This window comes from Meleagris gallopavo, chromosome 1 (assembly GCF_000146605.3).
Source record: "Meleagris gallopavo isolate NT-WF06-2002-E0010 breed Aviagen turkey brand Nicholas breeding stock chromosome 1, Turkey_5.1, whole genome shotgun sequence".
Lineage (NCBI taxonomy): Eukaryota > Metazoa > Chordata > Aves > Galliformes > Phasianidae > Meleagris > Meleagris gallopavo.
In genome coordinates this window covers 47500001-47514057 of record NC_015011.2, presented here as the reverse complement: position 1 = coordinate 47514057, position 14057 = coordinate 47500001, and positions in this window count along the sequence as shown.

The window sequence follows — 14057 nt, the reverse complement described above, 5'->3', positions numbered from 1 at the left end:
AGGGGGCTGGGGCTGCGCGGAGCCCTCCGGACTTTCAGGCGCCTGAAGATGTGCGCCGTTGTCTCGGTGTGCCGGATGAAACGATCGGAGACCTCGGAAAGACGGGAGAGCTCGCAAAAAACTTCAGGAGATAAAACGATACAGCACATTGTGCGTAGCATGTTCATATTGTGGTGAAAAAGAGCAAAAGAAAAGGCAATCTCCACAATTCTGTACAAACCCCACAACTGCCAAAGGCCCAGCTCGCAGTTGGGCAGTGCTTGCACCATTGGAGCTCTGATTCATTGATATGCTGCAACCAGGTCCGGGTCATAGAATCACAGAACGGTTGGGTCGGAAGGGATCTCAAAGCCCACCCAGTCCCATCCCGTGCTGTGAACAGGGCTGCCACTCACCAGCTCAGGCTGCACAGGGCCCCATCCAACCTGTCCTTGAACCCCCAGGGATGGGGCACCACAGCTTCTCTGGGCAGCCTAGTCCCACCGTGGCTGTTCCATGTATGCCAGGTGGATTGCTGTGTTGCAAAAGCCATGCACAAATGCAGAATGTAGACGTGCTATGGTTGTTTTGCACCAGTCCAGTGATGCAAAGCAGCTGTAACTCTGGGTTATACAGCTGACTGAAAGAGTTCTACAGCTGCTTTGCATTGCTGGGGATCATGAAGCAGTCAGAAGCACACTGAATCCAACCTGCAGCCTTGCCAGAAGTTCCACTAAGTATTGAGACATCAGTCCTTGTTTTCCTTTCAACCGAGCATGAAGATGCTGCTGACCACAGAAGAATTTCTGAGCTTCCAGAAGAGCCGGCGCAAAGCGGTAATTCTTTTTCAGGGAGGACCTGCCTGCTGGAGCCCTAAATCACAGCAGAGCCAAAATGCTCATCCGTTCCATTTTCGGTTTACGAGGAGGCTTGTCACACTTTTCTTTGTATTTTTGGATGGCGGCTTCAAAAATATCCTGTGGTTTGCTTAACAGTTGCCTAGTAGGGAGCCAGTTTCCCTCTGTGTGTATTTATAGCATTTATTGGGTGACTTCATAGGCTCTACCAGCCACCTTGCCTTAACAGTAAGCGGACTGCTCTAATTCTTCCTTTTATTCTTCCTCTCTGTCTTTGCTTTAGAAAGTAACAACATACCCGTGGGTCTTGCCCTTTCCTCCCTCATCCACTTGGAACGGCGACCTTGCAGTGGTTACAGCCGCAGTGTGTTGCAGCAATCCTCTCCAGCAATAAAAGCTGGTGAGACGTGGCGCCGGGGCACCACTGACCACAGTTTTCCAAAACTCAGACTTGACTCACAAGGACAGGGATGCCGAAGTAGCTTCGTGTCTGCCGACCCAAAGGAAGTAGCAAATGAGGATAGTTTTTTAGGAAAGTGACAGCATGCATTGCCCTGCAGGAAGGGAACAGTAAGATGGTGAGAAAAAGGACCGAGGCGGGGAAAATGAAGCACTGAAAATCTGGAGAAGAGAGGAAGAGAGGTGCAGAAAAGCAACATGAGAAGAACATGGAGGGCAGGGGGTGTGTTGGAGAGGTCCTAGGTGTCTGAAGACTTGACAGTATGACTCTCATCTAGAAGAAGGGTTGTAAGAAAGATCTGGAGAACTGCAGACCTGTCAACCTAACCTCAGTGCCAGGGAAGGTTATGGAACAGATAGATCTTGTGTGTGACGACACAGCAGGTGCAAGACAACTGGGGGATCAGGCCCAGCCAGCATGGGTTCATGAAAGGCAGGTCCTGCCTGACCAACCTTATCTCTTTCTGTGATTGGTGACCCACCTGGTAGATGAGGGAAAGGCTGTTGATGTAGTTTATCTAGACTTCGTCATAGCCTTTGATGCTGTTACTCACAACATTCTCCTGGGGCAGCTGCAGCCCATGGCCTGGGCTGGTACACTCTGCCGGTTAAAGTACTGGCTGAATGGCTGAGCCCAGAGATCAGTAGTGAATGAAGTTAAATCCAGCTGGCGACTGTTCGTAAGTGCTGTTCCCTAGGGATAAGACTTGGGGACCATCCTGTTAAATATCTTTATTAATGACCTGGATGAGGGAATTGAGTGCACCCTCAGTGAGTTTGTAGATTACACCAAGTTGGGGGAAAGTGTTGACCTGCCTAGAGGTAGGAAGGCCCTACAGAGGAACACGGACAGGGTGGATCAGTGGGCTGAGGACAATGGGATGAAATTCAACAGGACCAAGCGCTGGGTCCTGCACTTTGGTCACAACAACCCCAGGCAATGCTACAGGCTTGGGGCAGAGTGGCTGGAAGACTGTGTAGAGGAAATGGACCTGGAGATATTAGTTGATGCTTGGCTGAACATGAGCCAGCAGTGTGCCCAGGTGAACAAGAAGGCCAATGGCATCCTGGCTTGTATCAGAAAGGATAGGCAGGAGGAGCAGGGAAGTGATTGTCCCTCTGTACTTGGCACTAATGAGATTGCAACTCAAGTGCTCAGTTCTGAGCCCTTCACTACAAGAAAGACATGGAGGCCATGGAGTGTATCTAGAGAAGGGCAACAGAGCTGTGAGGGGTCTGGAGCACGAGTCTGATGGGGAACAGCTGAGGGAACTGGGGTTGTTCAGTCTGAAGAAGAGGGGACTCAGGGGAGACCTTATCGCTCTCTACAGCGACCTAAAAGGAGGTGGTATCAAAAGGGGAGGTCGGCCTCCAAGGTAACAGTGATAGGACAAGAGGGAATGGTGTCAAGCTGCACCAAAGAAGTTCAAGTTGGGCATTAGGAAAAATTTATTCTCTGAAAGAGTGGCAATGAATTGGAACAGGCTGCCTGTGGAGGTGGTGGAGTCACCATCCCTGAAGGTGTTCAAGGGTAGATGTAGTACTTAGGGATCTGGTTTAGCAGGCAATATTGGTGGCTGGATGAGCAGTTAGACTAGATGATCTTAGAGGTCTTTCCCAGCTTGTATGATTCTATGATGCTAAGTGTTAGTGCTGCTTTGCCCTTCTGCCAGCAAACCTGTGTGTAGAAGCTCAGATGGGACTGAAGCATGGTCTCTGGATCATTAGATCCAGAGGCTCAGTGATTTACTGGGCCTCCAGGCAGACCCAAAGCTGCTGTCCTCCAAGGTGTGCAAACTGGGCTTGCAGGTGGAACACGGGTGGGAGATGAACTATTCTGCACATAGCCTACCCTGGTGGTGATTGATCAGAGTGGCCCAGAGCCTGCATGTGGAGTTCCTGCCACGTGGAAGAACGGGAATGGAGAGAAGCAAGGATGTGGCAGGCAAGGACCCCACAGCATAAGCGACAACACATAGAGAGGAGGGCGAAGGATGCTTGGGGCGTAGGTAGGCAATGGTTGCCATGACCTCCTGATGTTGTGTGTCCAGCCTGCAGACTGAACACAGAATGTACAGCCTTTTACTGCAAATACCCTTTTCTCTTCACCTTTCTAGGTGGTACTTTCTAAAGGCCTCCTTTTGGTAGATGCAAACAGCAAAGCATTAAGAAGAAGAGCAAAAAACAAACAAATAAACAAACAAACAAAAAACCCAGCACAGAAAGAGAAAGCTGGGAGGACAAAATCAACACAAAAAAAAAATACTACCCAGACCCCTTGCTTACCTTACCCTACCCCCAGAAAAAAAAAGAAAAGAAAAAGAAAAGAAAAAAACAAACAAAAACACCTTTTTGTGGTTTAGAGTGAGTGCAGGCTGCATTAGTTCAGCCCTATAAGAAAAATTAGCACAAGTAGTGGCCCCTTTGCATGAAGCAGTGGCCGGCCCCCCCCTTCCCTCTCCCCCTCCCCCTCCAAGAACAAGGCTCTTCTCAGTATCGACGAGAAGTTGCTTTCCAGGAAAGTGAAGGTACACGCTGCCCGACGCGCCGTGACCCAGCGAGGCTGCGGGGAGGCCTAAAGGCAGCTCGCAGGCTGCTGGCCTCCCACACCTGCTGGCAGCTGGGCTGGAGGCTGGGGAGCTGTGGCCAGTGGGAGACCTGGGTGTTCAGTCTGGGCTGCAACACCCTCTGCTGTTCTGCAGAGGAGGGGAAAGGGAGGGCACTTCTTGCTGGCTGCCAGTGTGGCCCCATCTCTGCCCTTGCTTCCCCATGTTTGCTACCCCACATTGAGAGGTGATGCTGAACCCCATTCACAGGAGACCGGCACCAAGTCCTCACCTGTGCTCACCTCATTCAGGGCTTTCACTGAATCAGAATGTTGGCTGATGTTGGCAGGCACCTCTGGATCCATCTGCTGTAAGCCCTGCTCATCAGGGACTCCTGGAGCAGGGTGCCCAGGACCACATCCAGACAGCTTTTGGAGATCTCCAAGGAGGAGTCTCCACAGCCTCTTTGGGCAACTTGTGCCAGTGCTCCGTTATCCAAAGATAAAAACAGCCACAAGAAGCCATCCAGAAGGAGCTAGCCAAGACATAGAAAAAAGGTCCTGTATGGTTGCTGGACCTAGAAGCAGGGGGATTTTCTGAGCCTCTAACTGAAGAATAATAATGTGGAAAACAAAAAGAAATATAGCTATGGACTGTAATTATAAGGGTATTTGTAGCAAAGATATTGCAGTCTGCTACCATCTGACAGTGGTGTCTGTTTCAGACTGGTCTGCTTTCCTGATGGTTACCTGACAAAGGACTGTCTCATTGCAACTGTTTTGTTAAACATCCCATCTTGATTCAAAAATTGCCAGTGATAGGGAAGCTGACAGCATCACAAGTTCAAGTATTTAACTACTTTCACCATTATAAAATGTATATCTTGTGTCTAGGCCCTATTCTTGTGCAATTGTTGGCAGGGGTAGCTATTAGAGAAGCAAAAATTCAATCCTCACGTAGGTATATTTAGGCTTTGATCATATTAGCCTCCCCCAGATGTCTTCCAACCTGCAGAAGCCTCACCAGGTTCTTAATTTCCTCCCTTAGTTGTAGATGTCAAATTGTTTCACACCAACAGTCACAACCACGGAATTAGCAGATGCAATATAATCACACTTCACCTGCTCTGCATTCCCCATTCACACACCTGAGGATCAAATCAGCCTTTGCAAATGCAGCACAGTGAGCTCCTGTTCAACTGTTCCTACACCAAGAGCCAAGCCTTTGCTGAGTCCCTTCTCCCATGGACAGAGCTGCCAGTCCACAAGTGGGGCCCACGCTGGGTAACTTACCACTGGGCTGTTTCAAAAACACATGTGATGTGCTTATACCTGCTGTAACATCTGGACATGTTAGCTAGCCAATTTTTGATTCAATTACAACAAATGTTGTAAATTTGATATCATTTTTTTTGTTGTTGTGTTGTTTTGTTTTGTTTTGTTTTAATCAAAACACAAAGTGAGACCATATCACATTCCTTACTGGAGCCCTACTTCATCAACAGCTTTTGTTTTTATCAACCAAATCCCTAGCCCCAAACCTTCAGCTCCAACAGTTACCAGCTCAGTTTTACGGATTCTTTTCCATAAACAGGAGACTTGGCATTAGCTACAACTCTTCTCTTGCTTTTAATGATTCTTATGTATGCACCATTTCCTTATTTTGTCTGAGGTCAGTAAGGAGCTGGTAGGCCTGTAATAATAAGTGTCAGGTTACTTTGGGTTCTCGCTATTATTTTGCCTCAACTTATGGGGAATCTGCCAGATTTTCAAAGTGAAGGGAGGTAAAGCCTAGACAAGAGCAGGATAGAAACTCCTGCCCTTCCCACTCCATTAAATACATCAAAATAGCTGCTTAATCTAATGGCATATACAGGTTTCGTAGAGAACTGGAGAGCAACTCTCCTCACAAGTTAACCAGAACAGGCCCAAGGGATGGCAACCAGCAGAGACTCTTGCATCTGAACCCCAAATATAAAAGACTTTCTGATTAAAGAGGAAGTGGAAAGCTGAGACGGGAGAGAGTTTATTTGTATGATGGGTGCTCATATATAATTTATATGCAATAAATGTTTCCAGCTATTTCATTAGTTGCAAATAAAGTAATACAAATGTGTGCCACTTTCTGCTGATGCACGGTGTGTGCCTGAGGCTGCTGCCAGCTGAACAGCAATGATTCACGTGGGGATGATTTAACACTCCAGCGTCCCCACTATCCAAATTCTGCTGCAGGTTAATCCCTGGAGCAGATGCTTGCTACTTTTTCAACCAGTCATATCTTGGCTATTAACTTCAACTGCCAAAGATTTCCCTTTACACTATCACCAGACTGTGGCGGGTAAAGAGCCAGCACGTATTTGTCTTTCCTGCCTTCTTCAGGTCTGGAGAGCTCTGGTGGAGCCAGGGGAGAGAAATCAACCTACAACATCTCAGCTTTTTTTGAGCTTAATACATCAGCAGCTACTTCAGGCATCAGAAATCCATTCACATCAGCAAAATTAAATAGAAAATTAGGGAAAACTAAAGGAAAAATACATAGCAAAACTCAAGCAGGGCCCAGAGGTGGCAGAACATCTTGGGCTGCAGGATGTTTATAGCCTTTCTCAACTCTTCCCATTTGGGCAGCTCATTTAAACCCTTTAACTCCCTAGAACTGCCTCCAAGGCAAGCACAGTTTATGGATGGGACTCAGGGGAGGAAGATGTCCACAGCAAAACATTCACAACATGCAGATCTGTGGTTCAGTCTTTTGCTGAACAAGTCATATTGGGGGATGGGGTCCTTACCCCTGCTACCTTGTGCAGAGGGCAGCATTCCACAGCCAGGGGGACACCAGTGTGCGTGACAAAAGGCAGAGGGCCCATTTGGGATCCGTGGACTGAAGACGCAGGGGCAGCCTTGTGCTCATTAAGTGCCTCTCTGCTTCCTCCAACTCCACTGTGAGCTGCCCTGTCAGTGTGGGGCTTTATGTAGAGGTTGTGCAGTACTCTGAAAAATAATGAGTTAAGCTAGCAATAGTATGCTTTTTCACTCATATAACTGCACAAGAGAGTTTGGGGTACAGGGCTACTACTAATAAATCACAATAAAGAGATCAATATGCCAGTACTTTAGAGCTTGAATCCGACTAGCAATGGGGAATTTGTCCCTTGGTAGCAATCAATCTGCTGTACTTAAAGTTTCCTCACCAGACCCACAGCTAATACAAACTGATCAATGCAGTTCCAAGCCGGCAGAGCGTAACAGCTCTGCATGTCTCAGTGTTCACACTTGCAAGTTTCCTCCTCCTCCGCAAGGACACAGAGGTTAAATTATCCTTTGCTAAGTGCATGGGAGATCTCCAACTAACTGAGGCAAAAGCAGCCTTTCCTACCAGCAGTCCAGCCAACACCCCAGCACCTTGCCAGGTGGAGTCTAACTTGGTCCCCTGCCGGCAGCAATTCCACTTCTGTAGCCTGTGGCACTTCTCTGAAGTAGATGGCAACAGAACAAATTCTGTGAGCTATCCAAATGTTGCCATGCATCCTCAATAGGGCCCTCATAGCCCGCAAGGAGTGGTTTGCCAGGCAGGGTCAGCAGGGAAATAAATAGTCTTGCAGGATGCTGGGCTGCTCTTTCAGAGTGGCTATGCAGTATTACTTGGGTTTGAGAAGAGAGGACAAGACGGAACTGGAGAAGACCTTGACAGTCTGCCTTTGGCTTACAGCATGATGCTGCTGCTTCTGAAGTTGGGTCCAGGGCTGCATGCCAGTGTTGTAAAACCTCCACTTTAAGCTCCAGCTCTGAAAGAAGATCCCCTCTGGAGCAGCTGTCTTTGTTCATGGAAAACATCTTCACATCACCTATTTCTGGTAGTTTCTGTGGGGAATTTTCTCTTTCCCATGGGGTTTCTGTTGATGCAGCTCCTATAAGAAGTAACTTGGGATGCAAGACACAGGAGTTGGAATTCACTAGAGGCATCCTTCCCATCTAAAGTCCAGAGGTTGTCTCTGTGAATCAAAGCAAAAAGGCCAAATTCTTCTGACTGCTTGATGCCAGATGACTTCTGGCTGCAGGATGATGGGGGAAAGGATCGAAGACCTGTGGATAGTGACATGCATAACAGTAAAGTAAGCATTTACAGCACAATCTCAGGGTTATCCCAAAGGAGGCTTGTGCCTGAAAACTGGTATTAAGCAGAGGTCAGGGCTGCCAGATAAGTGAATTTGTTAACTACACCTACCTGACAAGGTCCGCTTTCCTAAGGAGGAGATGTACACAGAACAGCAAGCCTAGCAGCCACTGCCTGTGTGCAGCCCCCTCTGCAGCCTCTGCCTAAGAGTTACAGTGCTTTTGCATGGCTTCTTACCATCAAATCTTAGCAACTGGCAGTTAGGCCCTGCTCTCTCTAACAGCAGCAGCAGTGACTGAGTACATTTTACAAATCTGTTCTACCAAGCAGCTTCTTGCTTTTCTCCCTCTGTAATCAGATATCCACTGCTGACAGTTGTAGGAAAGAAACTGCAGATAGTACTGTGTTCTCTCCCTCTGCATGGTTCCTCAGTGCTTGTGGTCTGCTTTACTCATCCTCCTTCTTGACGCAGAAGGCCTAAGAAAAAGCAAAGCATTAGACTTCAAGCCTATATGGATTCCTGATCATCTGGGGAGGAGGCTGCAAGCAGAATGGCACTCTCATTTCTTCTGCGTGATGGTATCCCAAGCTGTTACCTTTCTGCTGTGGTACAGAGCCCACTTTGAGATGGGCAGGAGAAACAAGGCTGTGAGCTGCCGTGCTACTTTCTTTCAGGCTTCACAGGCTGTTTGAAAAATGTGTTGTGCAGTTTAGGAAACTAATGCGCTGAACCGAGCACAGTTTTCAATTGCAACACTAAAAACAATTTCCTCAGAGCAGACATCCATTCTGCTTTCTCCAACTGTTCCAGCAAGGTGTATCACTGCTCACAGCACAGTTTGACTTTGCTTCGTTTGGTTGCCCAGAGTCCTTGACAGAAAGTGAGTGCTAAGCCTGTGTTCTGGTGTCTGCTGAAACAGTGTTGAAAGCACACCAATGTTTTGGTAGCTGCTGAGTGATGGGCTGGGCTGGGCTGCTTAGTGGGAAAGAGCCTCTGCCTTTATGATGCACTAGCAGGGAGTGGGATGGAGCAAAGACAAGTGGCCTGAATTAGGCACAGGGTCGTTCCCTACTAAGTGACATCATACAGAGGGCTGTAAAGCTGTGCGGAGTTGCCTGGAGGGCAGCCACTGTTTGGGGATTGCTGGTGGGCAGTTGTGTTGTTAGCTGGCAGGCAGTGAGTAATTGCATTGTGGGCAGATATATACATTTATTTATTTATATTTATCATCACATATTTGTTTCCATTTTGTCTCTTCTGTCTTTGTAAATAGCTTTTATCCCAACCCATGAGTTCTACTTTGTTTCCAGTTCTCTCCCTTATCTCACCTGGGGGCCATGTTATGCTGAACTGCTGCTGGGACACATCATAACAGTCCCTTGGCACCCAACGTGGGGCTCAAAAGGTTGAGATCTGACCAGAGTCATTAAAATTGTCATGAGTGTTATGGTAATTTGATGGTCATTGGTCACAATGCTCTTTTTTCTGTTTTTGGAGATCTTTCAGAGTTTCTCCGTGGAACCGTATTACTTGCTGTATATGATTCCTGTTGTGCTGTTTACCATTTCCAGGGGCTGGATTAAGGTTATCATTTTTCTGTACAGTGTAACACTGTTTGGGAAACTAATCTGGTAGTTGTATTTGATGTTGCAGTCATCTTCATATTATGGGAATCATATCTTGGAAATTATTAATAATTTCACTCTTTACTTTGTCTCCTTGGGGAGCCAGGCTATGGGGGAGATAAGCAGGAATGTTCAAACCAGCATGTTACTATTGCTATGCCTACTGAATGTGTTTCAGGTTTTATTTAAGGTTAAGCGACTACTTATGAATATCCCCCACAAATCTGGCCTAAGGCTTGCTTATTAAGGACAAAAATTCCTACTAAAATGAGGATGGAAGAAGAAGATGAAGCAGGGCCATCAGGAGCACAGGAGGAGGAAGATTCTGAACTCATAACCCTTCAATCCCTAACTTGGAGTAAGCTGCAAGATAGGTGAAAAGATTTCAGCTGTCATCCAGCTGAACATATTGTCACCTGATTGCTCCAGTGCTGTGATAATGGGGCCAGTAGACTGGACTTAATAGGTAGTGAAGCCATGCAGCTGGGATTCCTGTCTAGGGAAAGGAGCATTGACAAAGCAATATGAAAAGAGACACAAGCCATCACCCTATGGAGGTGATATGTGCCAGCTGTGAAGGAAAAATATCCCTTCAAGGAAGATCTGGTATGTTTCCCAGGCGTGTGGACCGCCATGAAGAAAGGTATGCAGTACCTGAGGGAATCAGCTGTGCTGGAGGTGATGTATAAAATTAACCTGGACAATGAGAAGTTATTCCAAGATCTAAATGATATCAAGTGCCCATGATCTATGTGGTAGAATATTGTATGGAGTACACCATCATCATATGCCAGCACACTCGCATCAATGGTCTGGAAAGATAATTAAAATCCAACAGTGGATGAAGTGGCCAGCCTACTTCAACAATACAAATAAAATTTCTCTTCTTCCCTATGGGCCTGTGACTCAGCTGTGGAAAAACTGTCCTTGGAGTTCCAGTAATTCAAAGACATTATGTCCTAATCCCCATTTGTATGGACTAGTGTCTCAACTATTAGAAGTAAGTGTTCCTCTGCTTGAGGGAGGGAATGTAGTGGGTACACACCATGAGCTATCCTGTGGTTTCAGCCATGTGACCATGGAGAGGACATGAGGAAGTGGGGTAGAAAATCCACCTCAACCCTAGAGGCACAGGTATGAGAGCTGCAAGAAACAACAACTGGAAAAAGAAAAGATTCTTCCAGGAAAACGGCTGCTGCATTTTCCAGTGGGCTGTCTTTGAGTCAAAGAAGATGGTCTGATTCTGCTTCTGACACTGATAATTAGCATTTTAATTTGCATTCATGAGAAGCGAGTCACGAATACAATAACCAGGACTTGAAGGGCCCTGCCTCCAGCCAAGTGGAAAAAATGGACAACTGGTTTTATTGGACTGTGCAAATTCAGTGGCCTGGCACATCAGAACCATAGGTGTATCTGTCTTTCTGGAGTGACAAGGGTATCCCAAGTGCTGTGTTGGAAGCCAGAGTAAGCCTAACAGGGAATATGTGGCAAAAGCACCCCATTGTGACTAGCCCAGAGACTCTGTGCATCCTTGGTATAGATTACTGCAGGAGAGGGTACTTCAAGGACCTAAAAGGGTACCAGTGTGCTTTTGGCATAGTTGCCTTGGAGATGGAGAAGCAAGTAGTCAGCAAGACTCGCTCACCCTTTAACAGTCCCATATGGCCAATGTGAAAGTACAATGGAGAGTGGAGGCTGACAGTGGGCTATTGTGGCCTGGATGAAGTCACGCCATCACTGAATGCTACTGTGCTGGACATGCTTCAACACAAACTGGAATCAAAGGCAGCCAAGTGGTATGCCACAAATGATAAGCCAGTGCATTTTTCTCAGTCCCTCTGGCGGCAGAATGCAGGCCACAATTTGCTTTCACTTGGAGGGGCGTCCAGTACAACCGGAATTGACTCTCCCAGGAGCGGAAAAAGCCCTAGCATTTGTCATGGGCTGATCCAGAATGCACTGGAAAAGTGGGAGCACCTGAAATACATTGATGAAATCATCGTGTGGGGCAACATGATGTTTTTGAGAAAAGGGAAGAAAACAATCTAAGTGCTTCTGAGAGCCAGTCTTGCCATAAGGCAAAGTAAGGTCAAGGAACCTGCACAGGAGATCCCATTCTTAGGAATAAAATGGCAGATGAACATTATCAGATCCCTATGGATGTGATTAACAAAGTGACTACTATGTGCCCACCAATGAGCAAAAAGGAAACAAACTGTCTTAGGCTATTTGTTTTTGAAGGCATATTCCAAACTACAGTCTGGTTGTAAACACTCTCTATCAAGCGACCTGGAAGAAAAATGATTTCACATAGGTCCCTGAATAACAAACCTTTTAACAGTTTAAACAGGAGGGCTCATGAAGTAGCCATTGAGCCAGACCGAGGAAGACAAGATGTAAAAAGCACGCTCTACACTGAAGCTGAGGAGAATGGTCCTACTTGGGGACTCTGACAGAATCTTATTCGATATCAACCCCTGGGGTTCTGGAGTCAGGAATACAGAAGATCCGAAGCCTTGCTTCAAAAGCCTGGCCTTCCTTTTCCAACAGGAAAAGAGATACTGGCAGCATATGAAAGGAGCTGGAAAACATCGGAGGTGGAAAGTTGCTGTATGGAGCCCTACACAACAAGTTGCAGAAACTGCTTAAGCAGAAGGTGAATTAAGCCAATTTGCAGAAGTGAAGGCCATCCAGCTGGTTTTAGATGTTGCTGAACGAAAGAAACCAGTGCTCCACCTCTGCACTGACTCACTGATGGTGGCAAAAGCCTGAAGGGGGTGGCTGCAACAATAGAAGCAGAACAACTGGCAGGGCAGAGGCAAATCCATTTGGACCACTGTGCTGTGGAAAGTTACTGTATCTGAGGCAGAGAACATGGTTGTAAAGGCATGTTATGTAGATACCCACATACCCAAGCCATGCCACTGAAGAACATTAAAACTGAGTGATGACTCAGGACCTGGGACCAGGCTTGACCTGGCCTCTACGGTGCAGCAGCAGAGGAAAGGGCAGAGCCAGGAGACTGGCAAAAGGTTGTTCTATGCCATGTGACGTTATGCAGAAGTCTGTAAAGTTGTGGGGAATTGACTGATGGGCAGCTGCTGCTTGGGGGTTGCTGAGAGTTCTAACAGCAGGAGGTGAGGCCTTGCATTGCTGGTGGGCTATGGCTGGTAGGCAGTTGTGTTGTTACGGGGTGTCAGTTGGCAGGTGGTGAGTGACTGCATTGCAGCTATACATATATGCATGTATGTATATTGTTATCATTGTATATTTGTTTCCATGTTCCTCTTCTCTCTTTAGTAAACAGTTTTTATCTCAACCCATGAGTTTTATTCTGCTTCCAATTCTCTCCCTCATCACACCTGGGGGAGAATGAGCCCCTGGCCATGCAGTGCTGAGCTGTTGCTGGGTCTGGTTATAGGCTCTGACCACAAAGGGAATACTGGGAACCACTAAGCAGCATTCACGCGGATTATCAGGGATTGACTGTAGCATGTTCTCTTTTTTGAAGCCTGGACTATATACCACCCCATTTTGGGGCAAATAGTAACTGTGCAGAATCACAGAATTGTTGGGACTGGAAAGGACCTCTGGAAGTCAACAAGTTCAACTCCCCGCTAAAGGAGGTTCCTACAGACAAGACAACATCTGGGTGGGTCTTGAATATCTTGAACAGAGAGTGAGACTCTATAGCCTCCCTGGGCAGTCTGTTTCAGTGCTCCGTCACCTTTACTGTAAAGAATTTTTTCCTCATGTTTGTATGGAGCTTTCTGTTTTCCAATGTGTGTCCACTGCCCCTTGGTCTATTGCTGAACACAACTGAAAAGAGTCTAACTCCATCCATTTGAATCCCGCACTTTAGGTATTTTTAAGCACTGACAAGATCTCCTCTCAGTCTTTTCCCTTCCCCAGACAGAAGAGTCCCAGGGCTCTCAGTCTCTCCTCCTATGCGAGGTGCTCCAAGCCCCTCATCATTCATGGCTGAGAGGACTCATGTTTCATAGATGAAGGAGTTACTTGCAGTTCTGTCTGCTGTTCATCTGCCCACAGCTCAGCCCTGCAGTGCAGTCAGCAGTGTATAAGTGGCTTTCATCCCCAGAGCAGTACTGTTACAGCAGATGTCAGAGCTCAGAACACTTCCTCCATCAAAAAGGGATACAATCCAGCACTGGTGTGAAGCACAGAGCTTGTTTGGTGTCCCTACGATGCTCCTGAGTCACACATACGACATCTCACTGCCATACAAACAGCTTCCACCATCAGCAACATTTCTTCAGGAGGCAGCCAAGGATGCAGCAGGACCCCCTCAGGCGGATTACAGCTTCAGACCCTTCGTTACTCCCGTTACAGGCTGTGAACCTGATGGCAGTGAATGCATTTAGAGAGACCTCACGCACTAGCTGCGCACCCCAGCAGGGTGGTGGTGAGGGAGCACCAAAATGGCGGCCCCAGCCCCTCCAGGCAGCGCCGCGGCCGC